At 40.5% G+C, this 19447-nt stretch overlaps 2 long non-coding RNA genes across 4 annotated transcripts in view; one reads left to right on the top strand and one right to left on the bottom strand.

Annotated features, from left to right (window-relative positions):
- Positions 1 to 9289, bottom strand: part of LOC149748055 (uncharacterized) — a 56332-nt gene extending 47043 nt beyond the window's left edge. For 2 of the 3 annotated variants that reach the window (XR_016395001.1, XR_016395003.1), the window contains exon 1: positions 8887 to 9289. This is a non-coding gene — a long non-coding RNA (uncharacterized LOC149748055). The remainder of the gene's footprint in view (positions 1 to 8886) is intronic. The other variant, XR_016395002.1, reaches the window with a different exon arrangement.
- The window catches only part of LOC149748054 (uncharacterized), a 234409-nt gene that overhangs the window by 108401 nt on the left and 106561 nt on the right, over positions 1 to 19447 (top strand). The window lies entirely within an intron of this gene.

The raw sequence follows: 19447 nt of genomic DNA, 5'->3' as shown, positions 1-19447 counted from the left end.
TATTCCCAATATAGCTCAGTCCTAGACACTGGAAAAGTGTAGCTCAGGCCATAGTCCCCTGTATTTTCAAGTATGAGTCAGACATCAGTCCCTTTGTCTCTTAAAGACTGGAAGACATGTAGTAAGCTCTCCGAGTGGTTCCATTGATGTGCCTCTCTTTTGGTTTGTGTTAAAGAAACACTTGTATCTGGGGTGGAGGGTAGGGATGGGGACACTCACTAAATTGATGACATCCTCCAAAGAATCCTCCGTGCCAACTTCTTTGAAGTTACCCTTGGTAGGCTGGAGGTTGCCAATGTGATTACATGGGTAGAACCACTTCCGTAACCTGTTGTGGGGTCTTTTAAGCTACCACCTAGCTTTAGAATGTGGGCTCCTTGGCACCAACTCTATTGGGCCTCTTCTGAGACCTCTAGAAAAGAGGAACTTCCCATTGCACATGACTTAGTATACTCAATCCACGCTGATATCTTTTATGAGAAATATAGCAAGAGAAACCGTAGCTGAAATAAGAACTAGCCAGAGATATAACCACTGAGACTTAATTATGTTTTTTATAATGCATAAGGCCTACAAAATAAGGAAGAAAAAAATGGAAAATATTAGTTTTATGTACCAATTATTAGCTTCATATGGTGAGTTTTACAGCCATTAGAATGTGGACAGAGATTGAATTTCACTTATAAAAGACTCACTTTTCTCTACCCCCTAGTTCATGGCCATCAGACAACAAATTAATTTCCCCTATAAATACTTATCTATGCTTAGGCTTGCACTTGTCCTTCGGTTTTTGTTGTGTTTGACCTTTACAACAATACCCTTGTTTGCCCAGAAATCTCGAGTTGTCAGCGCTGGTTCCTAATGAGCTCAAAGATATTAAGGCCACCAGCAATGATGCTAGAGTTAAGAGTCCCAGCTAAAAAAAGAAAAAGAAGTTCATAGTGAATGTCAATTCTCTGACTGATGTTCGGGGATTAACTGTGTATTTTATCAAGTTAAAATTCACACAACTTTCTGAAATTCGTCCACTTTTTTTTATAATACCCTAACACAGTGCCTCTCAATCAGGATTGCATATTAGAATCACTTGTGGAGTATTCAAAAATTCTGATACTCAGACTGCAGCCCACTCTAATTAAATCAGAATTTTTGTGTTGGGGCCCAGGTACGAGTGCAACCAAGTTTGAGAGCCACTGCTAACACCTTTTGCCTGATGTGTAGCTTCTGTCCATTCATAGCAGAGCACATAATTAAAATCCCTATGGAACTCTATCCCATCTTTAGGTAGAAGAGATGGAGAGTACATTGCCTAGGCTATGAGAAGTTTGGTTTGCCTGCTCAGTGCCTCTTTAAATGTTGATTAGGCTCCATCATTTAAAGTCTAGTTCTTTGTAGTTACAAAACAGAAATGGACTCAGACTTAGAGAATGAACTTCTGGTTATGGGGGATGGTGGAGGGTGGAAGGGTGGAGGGAAGGGATAGTTAGGGAGTTTGGGACTGACATGTACACACTACTGTATTTAAAAAGGATAACCAACAAGGGCCTACTGTATAGCACAAATAAAGAAAAGAAAGAAAAACAAAAAAAATCCAGTTCTAATGACAAATTTTTTTTTTTATTTTTGTTAATGTCTTTATTGGAGTATAATTGCTTTATAATGGTGTGTTAGTTTCTGCTGTATAACAAAGTGAATCAGCTATATGTGTACATATATCCTCATATCCCCTCCCTCTTGCGTCTCCCTCCCACCCTCCCTATCCCACCCCTCTAGGTGGTCACAAAGCACCTAGCTGATCTCCCTGTGCTATGCAGCTGCTTCCCACTGGCTATCTGTTTTACATTTGGTAGTGTATATATGTCCATGCCACTGTCTCACTTCATCCCAGCTTACCCTTCCCACTCCCTGTGTCCTCAAGTCCGTTCTCTATATCTGCATCTTTATTCCTGTGCTGCCCTTAAGGTTCTTCAGAATCTTTTTTTTAGATTCCATATATATGTGTTAGCATATGGTATTTGTTTTTCTCTTTCTGACTGACTTCACTCTGTACGACAGACTCTAGGTCCATCCACCTCACTAAAAATAGCTCAATTTCGTTTCTTTTTATGGCTGAATAATATTCCATTGTATGTATGTGCCACATCTTCTTTATCCATTCGTCTGTCAATGGACACTTAGGTTGCTTCCATGTCCTGGCTATTGTAAATAGAGCTGCAATGAACATTGTGGCACATGACTCTTTTTGAATTATGGTTTTCTCAGGGTATATGCCCAGTAGTGGGATTGCTGGGTCATATGGTAGTTCTATTTTTAGTTTTTTAAGGAAACTCCATACTGTTCTCCATAACGGCTGTAACAATTTACATTCCCATCAACAGTGCAAGAGGGTTCCCTTTTCTCTACACCCTCTCCAGCATTTCTTGTTTGTAGACTTTTTGATGATGGCCATTCTGACTGGTGTGAGGTGATACCTCATTGTAGTTTTGATTTGCATTTCTCTAATGATTAGTGATGTTGAGCATCCTTTCATGTGTTTGTCGGCAATCTATATATCTTCTTTGGAGAAATGTCTATTTTAATTGTTTAGTTTCTCTTGAAAACTCAGCTATTCAAGCAACAGTGGCCTGTTTCTCCCCATGACGAGCAGCTTGTGCTGGGTCGAAGCAGATGGCTTTAGAAGGGGCCTATGCTTCCCCGTTTGCCCATAAGCCTCACTCACTGGCATTCCCTTCCTGGCCCCTATAGGCACCTATAGGAAGAGTTCTGGATGCCTGCTATTGTCCAAGTTTGGAGAAGTCTTTCAAACCTTAGCCCCTTCTGTGTTGAAACACAGGCAATTCCAACATACTCCACAGAGCCTTCTTTGCTCTAAATGGCTCACATAGTCCCTTAACCCCTGGATTGTTTAAAAGTTTATTCGGTTTCTCTTTTGCATTCTCTGCCAGCTCATTTTGCACCACCCCTCCCCCCTCCAAGAGAGTTTGTTCTGTTCTTTTGCTTTAAAAAAGGAAAACAAAGTGTGACTACACATCTATTCTCCAAAGACCATAGCTTCTCAAGGCTGAGAGCCAGATGCCTGATTTGTTTTCCATCCAGAGCTGTACATACAGAGAAAGTCAGCAGCGCAAGGCCATTCTGCTTTTGACTTTCCTAGGTCTGAATGCACAGCTAGTCAACAGTGGAGCTGAAAATAGAACCCAGGACTTTCAAATCATTGTTCTGTTTACTGGGCCGTGCTTCCTCCCATAAGTACTAGGTTAAACAACGTCCTGTTTTGCAAAAGTAGAAGTCATAATATACGTATGAGAAATTGGATGCAGAAGCAATACAGGCCTCACCCTCAGGAGAGATGACACTGTAGTATAAAGAAACATGAATTCATTTCTAGCACTGTAGCATATAGGTTGGACACACTCATAAATGTGTGTTGAATCATCATCTTTCTAATGTGTGACATTTTGAACAAGGGGCTCTCACTGAGGGCCAAGGATGTATTTGCCTGGCAACCCACAGAAAGGAAATTTAGAATCTTAGAAAGGTTATCATGAAAATGACAGGACCTGTATATAGAGATGGTCAGGGACCTGGAATCTGGGTGTAGCCTTTCAGGATAGTGTAGCAAGTGTCGTAGGGAGGGACCAGAGGTTTGGTAGCACTGTGATTCTCAGCTCAGGGTTTGTGCATGGCCCACAGAGAGCGGAGAAAGCAGATCTGAACAGTAGGAGGACTGCCAGTAACTGACACTTTCCCAAGCTCCAGGGAAGGGTTCAGAACTCTCTTTTGTGTCACCATTTTGCAGAGAGCTTACCTCTCTTTTAGGGAGACTGCACTGGTTTTCAGTGAGCTCTCAGAGGGCAGGAACCATGTGGTTCTCTGTGCTATTCCCCTCCCCGCCCCCCATGCCTAGCACATATAGGGAGATAGCAGAGTAGAGCCTAGAACCACTTTCTGAGTTTGAGTCCCAGCTCTACAACCTCCCACCTGCGAGACTTTGGACAAGTGAGTTTACCTTTGTGTCTCAATTTTCTCATTTGCAAAACAGACATAGTAATAATAGTTCTCACCTCAAGCAGTCATTGTGAAAACTGTCTTACTACTTGTCAGGTTCTTAGAATGGTACTTGGTACCTAATAAACATTCATTAAGTGTTAGTTATTAGAGGCCATCAATACATAATTTATGATGGATAAATAGTCTAGCTAACAATATAGTATAGTTAGAATATGCCAGGTGACTCGATAAGCACTTTGCATGGATTACCTTATTTAATTCCAAAAGCAAGCGCACAAGACAGCTACTCCTATTGCTCCATATTACAGGTGAAGCACAGAGGGATTAAGTAATTTACTCAAGGCCACACAGCTGGCGACAGGAGAAGGGTTTGAAACTATATGGTCTGATACCACATCTTTCACCACTATTCTGCCAATTAAGTATTTCCTAGGAGAAATACTAAGGTAATAGCTGCTTTATGATGTTCTTCTGAGGCTCAAATATAATTTACTAACACTTTGAAAGTAGTAAAAATATATATACATATTGTGAGATGATGGTGATGACTAATAAACACACAAGAGATCTGCTCTTATTAGCCTCACTTAGCATGTCAAAAGGTGTTAAAAATAATAATTAGCTTTAGGAACCAAAGAACAAGTAAAAGCATTCATTTCAACATACTAAAATGCAATTTGATATGCGGGTGTCACATACTCCAGATAACAGCCATTGAATAAATTAACAGTTCTTGTTAAGAACTGAAGTGCCATGATCTTTCCCTTGTTTCTTTGGTAAAATATACTTAGTTATGATACATTTTACTTATTTATATGCTTTATCTCTGAATAGTTTCCCCAGCCATAAATATGAGGGTGAGTGGAAATGATGAGTGTTTTTTTGTCACAGAAATTTTTTGGAGTGTTCTGGTGTTATGGAAAGCAAACCAAACTTGAGGTTGGGAGATGAGGTTTCTGGCTCTGGGCTCATTATCAAATAATTTCCTTTAGAACCTGAAGCAAATCTCTTAGCCTTCCTGGGCCTCAGATTTCTCTGTCTGAAAACAGAGCTTTGGATGCCACTGATTATAACATTCCTAGTACCTTTAGAAATCTTTGATTTCACTCCTGGAAATTTTTATGATAGAGCATACCTTTTCCTATATCCACCCCCATATATATATATATATATATATATATATATATATATATTTCAACATTTTTGAAATCAGATTATTTCACAATTAAAACAAACATTAAATTTAATCTTTTCCTCCTCCTTCTTCTTCCCCCAAAACATTGTCATTAAATTGACAGTGTATCTTAGAATTAAGGCAAAGAAGTAAATCCAAATATAAACAAAGAACATAACACCCACCATTACAAACAATAGCTAAAGCTGTTCTAAAGTCTTAGTTGATGTGCGAATGGACTTGTGTACTGATAATTAGAGAAAGAGCACTTAGTACATCACTACTACTTAATTTCTTTCGAGTTCAGGCCCTCTTCCAAGGAATGAATTATATTTTCTCTGTAGCAGCTACGATTCCAGGGTTCCCCCTGCCAATGTTGACAGCATCCTATCAGAGACAAATACTTGTAAAAACTAAAATGTCCCAATACGTTGACTCTGTGACCATCTGTATGTACCTGTGACTAATCTTAAGTCAAGTCAGTCTCTTTGCAGTCAGCTAAGAATACTAGGGGCCTTTCTTTTCTCCAGGCATATCCAAGTGGGAGAACAGCTGTTCTTTGTTTCAGGAAAGGACAGGGCGAAGGTTAGTTCATGGGTAGAGTTTCCTGTTTGTAATGTCTGGAACCAAGGAAGGTGCCAACATTTTTGAAGCTTTTGAAGGTTTTATTAGAGGTAAGGTAGTTCGTGTTGGGGTAGAGTTGCAATGAAAATACAATTTCCTCCCCAGTTGATGTCCTTTCAGATGTGCCTAAGACTAATCGTACAATTGTCCTGCTAATGGTCCTTTGATGGCTCTCCTTTGCCTGCCAGACAAAGTCCAAACACTAGCACTCTCTAAACTCTACCCAGAATTATTTGCAATTCTATGAACTCTTTTTGCTCCATCTTGTAGAATCACTGAATCCTAAGCGTTCTAGTCTATCTTTCCTCCTCCGTGAAAGGGCATGTACTTTCACAAATACATTCACTGTGATCCCAGAAGTGGAGAGTATTGTGTTCTCACTGTCCTAGGCAGTGGTGCTGGGAATGCACAGACAGGAGCTTTTTAAAATCAAAATGCCTGAGGCAGCCATCAATTAAAGGTTCCTTCACCTGCTGTCTCCGAGTCCACTGGCAGGACTTGAGGGGTAAAGGCCCTCTCCTTGGACTGAGACGCTGGAACTCTAGCCCATCCCTCCGTCTTCTCCAGGATGTCCCCTGCATGGGGAGTCATCGGGTCAGTAATGCTCACCGGCCTTTTAAAAGATGATATCATTTGCAGTATAGGTGGTTTGGGTGTCTTAACCCTCCTAAACTTCAGTGTCCTCATCTATAAAATTCGTTATGATAAAGCCTCCTTCCTAAGCCTAATCCTGCATATTAAGTGGGATAACATATAAAGCACTGAGCACATACTATGACCTATGAGTTCATTATTTTTGTAATATGGGATTTGGTTTTATTTTGTATAATGTGTCATCAAAATTTTAGTTTTGAAATATTTGGTTTCCCGTGTTAAGGGGAATTCCCTCTCCCTGAATCTCCTTCTTGACTGTTGGCAGTCTGTGTTCCAGCAAGCTTCTTCTCTCTGGTATCTTATAAACATTTAGGTTCCAAAACAAAGTCTGTACTTAACTATTAGTCTAACCAATTAGTTTAGTCTGTCTGCATAATGGTGTGATGAAGATGCCTGCAGATATTGGTTCACTAAAGTCGATTTCCCTTACCAATAATCTGTGATGACTAGTTCGTCTGCAGTAGTTCCTGCAGTTCCAGCCTTCATGCCAAGCAGTGGAGCTGCTGGCCTTTCCCCCAGCCCTGTACACAATTCCCATCTGTGGAAACTAAAATCACCTGCTGGAAGAGATGCTTGCTTGTCCACATGCCAGGAGGAGCATGGAGTTGGGACATTTCTTTGGCTTGTTGGGAAATAACCTGGGCTTTAAGCTTAGCTGAACCTGGGTTCAAGTCCTGACCTTGCCATTTGCAAGCACTTCCAGGGCCAAGGAAAGCTCAACAAATGTTGGTTTCCTCCCTTGTCTCCCTTTGAGAAACAGTGCACCCTTCTTTCCAGTGGTTCATTTCTGTGATCTAGTCATATGGACATTCAGTCCAACACATCCATACCAAGAAGCACATAGTTACGAATTTTACTTTCTGTTGCCTTTGGTTCTTTTTCACAAAGCCAGGATTTCAAAAACAGCTCGTGAACAGTCTGTATTTCACGGCGATTTATTATCACACCTTTCTCCAGATGTAGATGTTCTATTACCCCTGGCTTCCTGACATGTGAAAAAATATATTCCTTCTCTCTCAGTCTGTGTCTCCTGGTAACAAGTTCAGACAAGCATTTTCTAAATAATTAAAGAGAAGGTGGCTGCCACGGGCATCTATAACTGACCTATTTCAGAATTCGATTGGGCAACTCTTACCTCACTTTCCAGGGAGAGGCAGTGTGTTGTCATGAGAATATCTCTTCAGAGGTAGTCAAAACAAATGGCAGTTCCTGACCTTGGGCGTATTCCCTGGCCCTCTGTGGTCCTGCGTTTGTTCCTCTTTCTGAAAGGCAGACCATGCCACATGGCATCTAAGGTCCATTCCTCCCCTAAAACACCTGAGTCTACTTCTTGCTGATTTATAAGAAAACACATTGACTTGCCTGAAGATATTAAATGGCAAATATTTAAGAAGAGAACTGGTCCTTCTCCACTTCTCTTTTATGTCTAGGTTATAAAATTATTATAATGATTACTCTTTCATTACTCACCTAATCCCATAAGACACCTCTCACTATATAAATGCACATAGCCTGTTTTCCGACAGCAATCACTCATTTTGTTGATGGGAATCAGGTCCTTTCTAAAGGCCAGTAAGAAAGGGTGCCAGCTTTCTGCTAGCAGACTTTACTTTCTTCAATGGGCAAAAGGTTTGCTGTGGCTGAGACCAATGCAGCATCACCCAGTTGTCTTCTCCTAAGGGAGAATTACCAACTACTCTTTAGGTACTCCAAAGGCTTGCAACATATGCCATGAGGTTAGAGGAGAAGAAAAGGGATATTTATTAGTAGGAAAAAATGAGATACAGTAGGTTCTCCTTGTTTTGTCTCTCTATACTGCTTGGTGTTACACTAAAGCATTTTACATAGAGATCTCATTTCTCCTCTTTTACACTCAGGACCACTCTTCAAAGCAAGTCTTATACTTCTTTTACAGCTGAAAACATGGAGCCTCAGCGTTGTTAATGAATTTCCCAAGGTCACCCAGGTCTCTGGCTATAAAACCTGTGTTTATTTCATGTCATTAGCATGGCCCCTACCAGGAACTCCTACATGTGTCTAAAATGGGTAAAGAAAAAATTGTTCTGGGATGTGGAGAAACCCTGAAATGACTCACTCCGCTGAGGCAAGCCTGCCAAAATGTTGTATTCCACATCTGCAAAGCTTCAAGCAGGGATCCTATGAACATGGAAGCAAATACTTAGGTATTTCACACCCCTATACCGAGAGAGTTTTGAATTCTTTTTCCCAATAGATTCACAAAAGTCAGACATTATTTGAGATGCAATAGTAACGGATACCATTGACTGAACTCATTATGCTCCCAGCTCTGTGCTAAACACTTTTTAAGCATCATCTCATTTACCCAGACATTGTTCCATGAGATGGTTACCACTCTCTTATATAGACACGGGCACTGAGACTTATTAAGAAGTGTCACTTACCCAAGTGGCATGGACTCGGAGACTGCGAAAACAGGTACGTCGGAATCTAAAGCAGATCGCTCCTGTTGATTACTCAGCAATGCCTCAGCACTGCAGGGCAGAACAGGACTCAGGGAGCCCTGTTCTCTCTCTCCATTGGGTCTGCACTTCCATACGGTAACTTGAAAACTTGTAGGTATCACTACTGTGAATAGAGAATGTCCACAACCGGCAATAACAATTATAGGGACAATCAACACTGTAAGTTCTCACTGTACTTGCATTCATTAAAGATAGAAATTAATGGGGAAGAAGGCAGAGGGGAAAATCCCTGTCTCAAATGAGGTCATCGGAACAATAGAGCAATCTCAGTAATTATTTAGAGGGAACAGAACTGATTATTTATCAGAAATAGAACAATAAAGAGGCCATGTCCAGAAGCCGCCTCCCTTGCAGCATTTCCCGGAAAGATCACACATTGTTTAGTTTAATAGTTTCAAAAATATTAAGGAATAACAAGATCCGCTAAGCTAGATTTGACTAGAAGATAAAAGATTGCCAATAACAGAATGTATTTCAGTTGATTTCAGCATAGTGAAGCCAAAGCTAGAAAGGAATCATTAAGGAAAAGTATGTAAATTCTTTTTTTTTTAACATTTTTATTGGAGTATAATTGCTTTATAATGGTGTGTTAGTTTCTGCTGTGTGACAAAGTGAATCAGCTATATGTATACATATATTCCTATATCTCCTCCCTCTTGCGCCTCCCTCCCACCCTCCCTATCCCACCCCTCTAGGTGGTCACAAAGCACCTAGCTGATCTCCCTGTGCTATGCGGCTGCTTCCCACTAGCTATCTATTTTACGTTTGGTAGTGTATATATGTCCATGCCACTCTCTCACTTTGTCTCAGCTTACCCTTCCCCCTCCCCATATCCTCAAGTCCATTCTCTACATCTGCGTCTTTATTCCAGTCCTGGCCCTAGGTTCGTCAGAGCCACTTTTTTGTTGTTGTTAGATTCCATATATATGTGTTAGCATACGGTATTTGTTTTTCTCTTTCTGACTTACTTCACTCTGTATGACAGACTCTAGGTCCATCCACCTCACTACAAATAACTCAATTTCATTTCTTTTTATGGCTGAGTAATAGTATGTAAATTCTGACCTTGCATTTTGCAGTGACAACACTTAAGCAATCGTAGTCTAATCCAAGTTTGTCACAGGATGCTAGACTTTCATATAATGGCTTTCAGTCCTCAGCTGATAGCTGATTATGACAGCAGATCTTTTCCTGGAAACTGAATGAGTTTAAAATATATAGTGACCTGATATTAGTGGATTAGAGAGCCGAGGTCAGAGATGGGAAATGAATCAGGGTTGGTAAACAACTGTGGCCACTTATGTTGCAAATGTGCAACATAAGGATGAAAGGTGGCCAGTGCACTCACGTGATTCTCTCAAAATGGCAGAAACAAGAGCTTATGTGCTTGTATCCAGTTTAGAAACATCATCATCCCCAACTTATAACTCAGGTCTGATGTTTATAGGCATTTTGGAAAGTGATGGGAAAACAAATTCATTCCTTTTTCAAACATTTATTGAGTGCCTACAAATACACCAGGCGTTGTGGAGCATGTGGCGTAGACGCAGGAGAGGGACAAAGCCACTGAAAAATAAACAGCCATGCAAAATGGTCCACATTCAGTACAAAAGGAGGCCTAGGCCAAAAGTGCAAACACATGAAACAGCCGCTGATGGCAGATGCTTGCTCCTCTCAAAGAATTATAGACCAGATACTTACACTCAGAGAAACGAAAACTTCCTAAAAATATGAATGTGCCAGCCAGCATTGTTTTTCTGACATTAATCTAGATTTAATAATGGTTTAGACATTAAAAAAAACTCAGACTTCTTGAAAGAAAGAAATTCATCCACCTGATCCCACAATGGTAGCACTATGAGAGGACTTAAAAGAAATGTTAGTGCAAAGATATTTTCTGTTTTTAATTCACTTCTTAATCCAAGACACATACAGCATTGTTTATAGGTGTCAATTCTAGTAGAAGGCAACATCCACTAGCTCTTCTACTCACAAGAAGAAAGCAAGGCTCAGAGACATCAAATCCGGTGGCCCAAATGCAGATGTCTCAACTCTGTATTGCCTCCCTAATCTTTATTATGACTCTGAACTTAGCTACTCCTTCCTGTACCAAAGGTGTGGGATTCTCAAAGAAAAGATAAATAAATGTTAAATTATAATAATAACAACTGAATCCCCGGTTGGCTGCTATCAAGGAAAGAAAGAAAGAGGACAGGAAAAAATACGCCCTGTAACTTTCTGAAAGGCAACAAGAATTTAGAGCAAGATTCCTATTTGCATTTGCAGGACAGGGCGTGAAAATATTGATTACTGTGCAGCAGGGGCTTTCCTGTCTGCCTCCAATAAAGTGCATTCCACAAGCCTGATATTCTTGGAACATAGTGTTACACCTTGGAATTTCCCTAAATCTGAAAAGAGAGAGTGACTTTCAACCTTCCCTGTTCTAAATAACATATTCTGACTTCCTTAAAAAGATGGATCTATGTGGGTGTTAAGAATTTGATATCTTTACTTCCTCTAGATCCCAATTTTCTCTCCAAATTCATATCATCACCTTCTTCAAAAAAAAAAAAAATAAAGACCACCACCTCTCTCTCCTGACCATCCACACAGATCAGCTGCCTCATACATGAGGTGTTTCCAACATCACTGGCAGAAACCAGTTGCATCATTAGAAGTTTGGATTGCCTTTCCTGCTAAAGTTACCAGTCCTTCAGACATATCTGAGGTAGTGTTAATATATGTCTATAAATTTTTTATCAGAAGGAGAAATCAAGAAGGAGAGTCCATGTCCCACCCCCTCCTTAAATCCAGCAGGTCTTTGTGACTGCCTTGACAATTGAATGCCAGGGAGGAGATCTGGGTGACTTCTGAGTCGAGGATGGAGAAGTCCATGTGGCCTCTTCCAGTGTTTCCTGGGACCGTCACTCTGGGAGCTTTTCCCCCATGTAAGAAGTTCATTTACTGTGTCCATCACTTAGAAAGATCATGTGGAGATACCAAATCGAGAAAGTGGTACCCAAAAGGCTTCCCAGTCTAGATATCAGTTGTGAGTGATGAAGCCTTGGTGATAATTCCAGTCCCGGGCACTATTACAACCTCATAAGATCCTGAGTGAGAACCACTTACCCAAGCCCAGTCAAACCCAGGATTTGTGAGCAAAATAAGTGTTACTGTTGTTTTAAGCCACTGTTTGAGATGTTTTATGCACGATAGTAGACAATTGGAACAGATTCTGAGAACTGGAAGTTGGGTGCTGCTGTAACAAAACCTAAAACGTGGGACATTGACTCTGGGACAGAGTGGTGGGCAGAAGTTGGAGGGATTTTGAAGAGACTGTGCACAGAAGCCTGATGGCCCTTGAAGAGGCTACTAGAATGTTAGCAAGGTGTCACCTGCAGTGACACGATAAATACAAAAGGTATCGAGTGGACTGGTAGATTTGGCTAAAAAGAATTTCAGCCAGAATGTTGAAAATGCCAAATGGCTTCTTTTAGTCACATATAAATATGTAGAGAGATGAGTTCAAAGTGGGAACTGTTTCGTTTTCAAGAAAACTTAAAGAAAATATATAAAAGATCCAGTGCTTGCTACATTCAAATATAAAAGTATTTCTCATTCCCAGTTTCTCCATACAGCAGAAGATTCTCAGATTAAGAAAGGGTGTCAGACCAAAGATCAAATCCAAAAGCCAAAGAGCCTTTGTGGGTAATGTCTCATAGACCCCTTGAAACAGACAAAGTTTCTCTAAGCATCTTAAGGGCATGCCAGGCAGACTCTCTTAGTTAAACAGTGGGGCTTCTAATAATCTTAAAGTAATGGTCCCATTGCAGCTTTACAGGAATCCCAAGGTAGAGAAGGACTTACATCAAAAAGATTTGTGGGGAAGTTTTTGTCTAATGGAGTATACTCTAATAAAAATGAGGAGAAGCCCACAGAGGTTTTTGCTGTTTTTTTTTTTTTTGGTTTGTTGTTTTGTTTTTTATTGAGATATAATTGACATATAACATTATTTTTATTTCAGGTATACGACATGATTCAATATTTGTGTATATTGTAAAATGATCACCTCAATAAGTCTAGTTAACATCCATCACCACACATAGTTACAATTTTAAAAAATACAGTGACAAGATTTTATTGATTAACATTTTGCCAGCATGGACTAAAAGGGACAAAAACAGTTAGAAACAAAAAGAGATCTTTAGATTCCAGAATTTCCATGGGCAGGAGACAGGCTGATAAAACTATTCAGCTTCCAATACAGGGCACATTTTGTATAAAAGGAAAGATAATTTAAAGGGAACCAAGATAATTTAAGAGGAACCAAGACTGAAAGGGGAGACCCAGGAGAAGTGGGAAAATCCTTCCTAGGCAGTAGGACTGAGACCTGAAGAAGGAACAGGGAATGTTTGCCTGGCTAGATTTCAAAATTGCATTGAACCAATGACGATTGTGTACTTCCATTTTCCTCTGTTTTCAGCAAGAATGTCTACAGTGATTTTCCAAGGCATAGCACACCATTGTTTGTTGGGTATATAGGTGTTTGTTCACAAGTGTTCAGACTGAGAGAAACAATATACAAGAAACCTCACCCGGGCTTCCCTGGTGGCGCAGTGGTTGAGAGTCCGTCTGCCGATGCAGCGGACATGGGTTCGTGCCCCGGTCCGGGAGGATCCCACATACCGCGGAGCGGCTGGGCCCGTGAGCCATGGCCGCTGCTCCTGCGCGTCTGGAGCCTGTGCTCCGCGACGGGAGAGGCCACGGCAGTGAGAGGCCCGCATACCGCAAAAAAAAAAAAAAAAAAAGAAAGAAACCTCACCCAAGGGGTTTCATTTGTACCTAGATTTGATTTAGATGATAAGATTCTGAACCTTGATCCTAAGCCTGATGAGACACTGGAAGGGGTGAATTTATGGATTTTTTTGAATGTGGAAGCAATATAAATAATTTGTGGCCAGTAGATATACTTTGGAATTTTAAAACATGTTCACAGTTTTTTGACACTCTTCCCATCAAGAGGTGGAGTCTAATTCCTGTCCCCTTAAATATGGACTGGACTTACTAACTCATTTCTAAAAAATAGAGTGCGATGGAACTGATGCTACATTAATTCCAAGCCTAAGGCTTCAAAGATAATACAGCTTCTTCCTGGCCCGCTCTTGGAACACTCATTCTTACAATCACCCCCCGCCCAAAACTTGTGAGAAAGCCCAGGCCAAATGGAGAGTCCTGGAAATGAACCAAGGCCCCAGGCCCTCAGCCCCAGCTGAGCTCCCAACTTGTCAGCCATACGAGTGAGCCACTTTGGAAGGAAATGCTCCAGTCCTCCATCAAGCTGAGGCCACATGGAGCAGAGACAAGTCTTCCCAGATAAGCCCTGTCCAAACTGCAGATTTACTTGCAAAATAAATGACTGTTGTTTCTTTTGAGCCGTTACGTTTACACTGGTTTGATATATATCAATAGAAATAGGAATAATTTCTCATCAGGTATATATACAGTTGAGTTAGGGGTGCCGACCCTCAGTGCAGTTGAAAATTCGCATACAACTTTACAGTTGGTAAATCCTGAGTCAACCAACCACGGATTGTGTAGTACTGTAGTATTTGCTATTGAAAAAAGTCCACCTATAAGTGGACATGCACAGTTAAAACCTGTGTTGTTCAAGGAGGGTCAACTGTGTATATATATCTGGCATTTATTGAGGAACAAATATTGTCTAGACCATATTCTATATGCATTACATATGTTAATTCATTCCATTCTCATAACAACTCTATGAGGAAAATGCTTTAATATCCCCATTTAATAGATAAGGAACAGTAGATAAAGCATGAAGAAGTTGACCAAGTAACTCGACCAAGACCATACAGCCAGAGGGCCCAAACGGTTGACCCAACTGATCCATAGTCCATAACCATTATGCTTCTCTGCTTCGTATAATAGCATTTTCTGCTTTAATTTTTCCACTTACTGTTAACACCAGGTAGCCTCTTCTCCATGACTCTAGCCTTTACCTTTAGTTGAGGGAACTTCTTGCTCCTAATAGGCAGACCACAGTTTAGATTTTGTCCCTAAATTCCAGATTTACTGAGATCAGCCAGCTATGGCCCATGGGCCAGATCTGGTCCACTACCTGCTTTTGTAAATAAACATTTTATTTTTTAACACAGCCATGCTCATTCATTCATGTTTTGTCACGGTTGCTTTTGCACTACACTGCAAAGTTGAGCGGTTGTGACAGAGACTATATGGCCCACAAAGCCTAAAATTTTGCTATCTGATCCTTTACAGAAACAGTTTGCTGACTCCTAACTTAAATCACTGAAGTTCCCTTTCTCACTGAATTCATAATATGTCATAAACAGAATACATGAGAATTTTAGACCAGTCTAGACTGAAACCCACCTCTGTTACCTATGTATGCTCTTGGGAGAGTCTCTTAACTTCTCTGAATCTTAGTTTTACAAAAATTGGAGAGAATAGTAAGACCTCTGTCTTAATTCATAAATGCTAAGATATTGATACATAAAATATTAATACGCTAAAAGTTTTACCAATCTTTTATTATTAGAGACAAATTTAGGGGATCGTATAATTAGAGGCAAAGGAAATAAAAGATGCTTAATATTTTATTTTCATGTTTATTCATGTTGTTTATAACTGTTAGGGCACACAAAGAAAAAAGGGTGGCAACAGCTTCTGTTAGGTATAAGACACAGGTGGAGATCAATGGTCTGTGGAAGTCCAGGTTGTAAATTTTTTTCTATAGTCCAGATTTTTTAAGAAAAATCCTATAGGAAGAGATGGCTTCACAGGAAACAGTTTTCTGACACCAATTTCTGATTAATTAAATGTCAAAATTTGAAGAAAGAACTCTGGGTTGCTTATTGAGCTAAAAATACCATATTTTTCACACTATAACTGAATATTTTTCTTCGATAATATGAGTAAATTTAGAATCCCAATGGCAGAGTGACTTGACCTGATTAAAAGTATTTTTTTTCCACATTTGCAGATAGTCCAAGCAACTGTCAGCAAGTTAGTTATTTCATCGTTCCTGCCAAAATGATGTAATATCGCGGGGGATGGGAGTTTAAAAGTTGATCTAAGTGGCTGAATTAACTGTTTCCGTTCTGAGAGGTGACAGTCACATCCTGATTTCTCAGGAGAACTATGAGAACCAGATTCTAGGAGAGCGAAGTCAGGGGCATCTACTTTGTTTGCTATTGTTGCCAGGAGACTTTTTTCTGTCCTCGGTGTGAGAGCTGCGGAGTCAGAGCTTATCTCTGCTCCCAGGTGACGCAGGTCAGCTTCGCAGGTATTGATGGCGTATCTGTCTAGGTGGGGGTGACAGCCAGGGTGTGGGAGAGGCTCTGCTCTGAGAGAGGAGTTGGGGCCTCTCACACATGAGGGGTGTAAGATGAACAGAGATGCTGCAGGGAGCCTGATGAAGCAGGTTGAGTTGGAGCTGACTGAACACCACCTTCAAACTGCTGTGCAGATTCTGGTTTTCTTCATTCAAGTTCCTTTTCTTTCCCTCTTTTCACTTGTCACACACATAAAGGGCAGTGAAATGCCAACCTGGCCCAACTGAAAAGCTTGGAGATCTGAAACTGTAAAAGAAGATAATGATTAGACACATGTGGAGATGAGTAGAGACCCTTGATAGCATACTTTATGTTCTTGGTTAACCTTTTAACTATAAGAAAGCACTCATTTAATAGACATGGGCTCCTTGAAAGAAAGGAAGAAAGAAAGGGAGGGAGAGAGAAAGAAAGAGAAAAAAATAGACATAATTTTGTCTCAGACCATTACATTTTTAGTATTGTACTGTTCCAATGCATTAGTTCATTAAAGAAATCATAGAGGGCTTCCCTGGTGGCGCAGTGGTTGAGAATCTGCCTGCTAATGCCAGGGACATGGGTTCGAGCCCTGGTCTGGGAGGATCCCACATGCCGCGGAGCAACTAGGCCCGTGAGCCACAACTACTGAGCCCGCGCGTCTGGAGCCTGTGCTCCGCAACAAGAGAGGCCACGATAGTGACAGGCCCGCGCATCACGATGAAGAGTGGCCCCCGCTTGCCACAACTAGAGAAAGCCCTTGCACAGAAACGAAGACCCAACACAGCAAAAATAAATAAACTCCTACCCCCAACATAAAAGAAAAGAAAAGAAATCATAGAACCTAAAGGTAGAAAATTCCGTAGAGGTCACTTTGTCCAAATTTGGATGCCTGCAGAACTCTTCTGTGTAACTACCATGGTGGGTGCATTAATTCATTCCATGATGTTTTCTGAGCCTGGTCTATACCAGGCATTGATCTAGGCAGAGGCCCGAACAAAAGAGACAAACATTTTTGCCTTCATGGAGTTGGCTTACATTCCAGGACCTGTGCTCGAACATTTCTAGTGACCAAGAGCTGTCAGTTTAGAAGGGAATAAATCAGTACTTGAGATTTTTATTTATTAGTAAACTCTTATGAGCAGAGTTTTCAGAACGTTACAAATATTAACTCATTTCATGCTCTTAATAAGGCAGATGCTATTATCATCATCATCCCTCTTCTACAGATGAGCAAATTGAGGCACAAAGAGTTTAAGGAATGTCCCAAGACCATGCAGCTGGTAAGCCACAGGGCCAGGATTTGAACCCAGCTGTCTGGGTATAGAATCTGGGTTCTAAACTACTAGGCTATGCTGCCAACATTTGGCTAGTTTATATTTATGACTTGGTTCTGTTTGTCCTGATGTTGGTATTCCTTACTCTAAAATGTTTAGCCCATTTATATCTTAAGACCCTTGGGACCTTCTAATGTATACTCTCATCCACTGGATACAAACAAAGACAATGCCTGACTCTTGAATTATGTGATTATATAGGATGAGACAGCACTTCCTTAAAAGGTATGGGCCCCGCTTGTCCCACCACTCTTCCTGCCACATGAAAGGGCAGTACTTGTATGTAGTAGGTGCTCAATTAATAATAACTCTTGCTGTTAATTCATAAGTTTCTGGCTCACTGATGACTAAAAGTCCCCAGTTTAGCTTCCTGCTTCTAGCGCAAGACTGTTCTCTAGGAGAGGATGCCAATTAGGCTTTATTGGACATTTTTTCAAAATTTTCCCTGAAAGCAGGTTTTAATAATGGGAGAGGGCCTCATAGGGCCGAGAGGAGAGACACTGTCATCACCAAGGATGGAAAAGGGAGAGGATGAGGAAGTTGGGAACATGGAAAAACTCATATATGTGGGGCCATCTTGAAGGCTGCCCTTCCACAAGAGCACAAGCAATTAACCAATCCTTCTCCACAACATGTAGAAATAAAAACAGCTCTACCAAGCCAGGTTTATTGCTTTGGGTCGGAAAAAACAATCATCTATGCTGTTGCATCATGGAATAGGAGGTAAGAAGGAGCTAGACAGAAGTTTGAATAGGGCTATAATACTTTTGAAATTTTTCTGAGTCAACTCATTGGTTGGTTTAATCCTTTGTTTGAAAGGAATAAAAAGAATGTCAGATGCCTTCTCCTTTCAAATGGAATAGTCTCAAAATACTTTCTAACATCAAATCCCAGTGATTTCCAGATTATCACTCATGACTCCTCTTCCTATCATTGGTGAGATTAATCTAGTGAACTTTCTTTACTAGTTTATTGGTCTCAGAGTTCTCTGCCAATGAGACTCAGCCAAGACAACTTCCTTTCTCTTACTCAGTCCTCCCACCTGCAAATTTGGTCTACAGAAAGTATAATTCCTCTTGCATCCCTTCTTCTGCTCTGTCATTCCAAACAAGAGGCTCTGCCGTATGTAGAATTACCCGCCTCTTCTGCTCATGTAAATCCTACCTTAAAGTTTGTCTTCTTTCGCAGATACTTCCTGGATGCTGTTCTGAACACAAATTGTTCCCGTTCTGTTGCTCCCCACTTCAGTCCTGCATGTAGAACCATTACTTAAACTAGTAAACCAGTGCACTCAGTGAATGTTTCCATGCAGAGCTGTGGTCATAGATGTTTTAAAACCAATCTAGTTATCATAGCCAATGTGTAGGTTTCTAGAAAGCAAAACCAACAGCTACTTGAAGTGGACATTCCAAAGACTATTTGTGTGAGTTTGTGAAAGACAATGTCCTTAAAAATTTTTTCACACTACGTGGTACTTAATTCTTATTCAACAAAACCTTGAGAAAGCCATCCACATCTGCAAGAAAGGTTTTTGAAATTAATAAATTTTAGATTCCTTGACACCCATCCATGAAGCATTACCTTTTCTAAGTAAAAGTAGTTGGCAAAAATCATTTGAGACGTTTCCCATAATCTCTCAAAGAATCTGGCTCAGAATCTGAGTCCTGGGACCAAACACAGATACTGACAACCCAGGTGGGTTCCTATTTCATCTAAACAAGTTTGTTTTTCTTTTTCCTGAATGGATATTTTTAAGTGCCTGCTGGTTATTAGTCAAGGAAGAAGGGTGTTATAGGC

Source organism: Delphinapterus leucas, chromosome 11, assembly GCF_059928025.1.
Source record: "Delphinapterus leucas isolate spDelLeu-1000000601 "Yukka" chromosome 11, BTC_Dleu_Yukka2, whole genome shotgun sequence".
NCBI classification, from domain to species: domain Eukaryota; kingdom Metazoa; phylum Chordata; class Mammalia; order Artiodactyla; family Monodontidae; genus Delphinapterus; species Delphinapterus leucas.
This window is presented reverse-complemented; position numbering and strand designations above follow the sequence as displayed.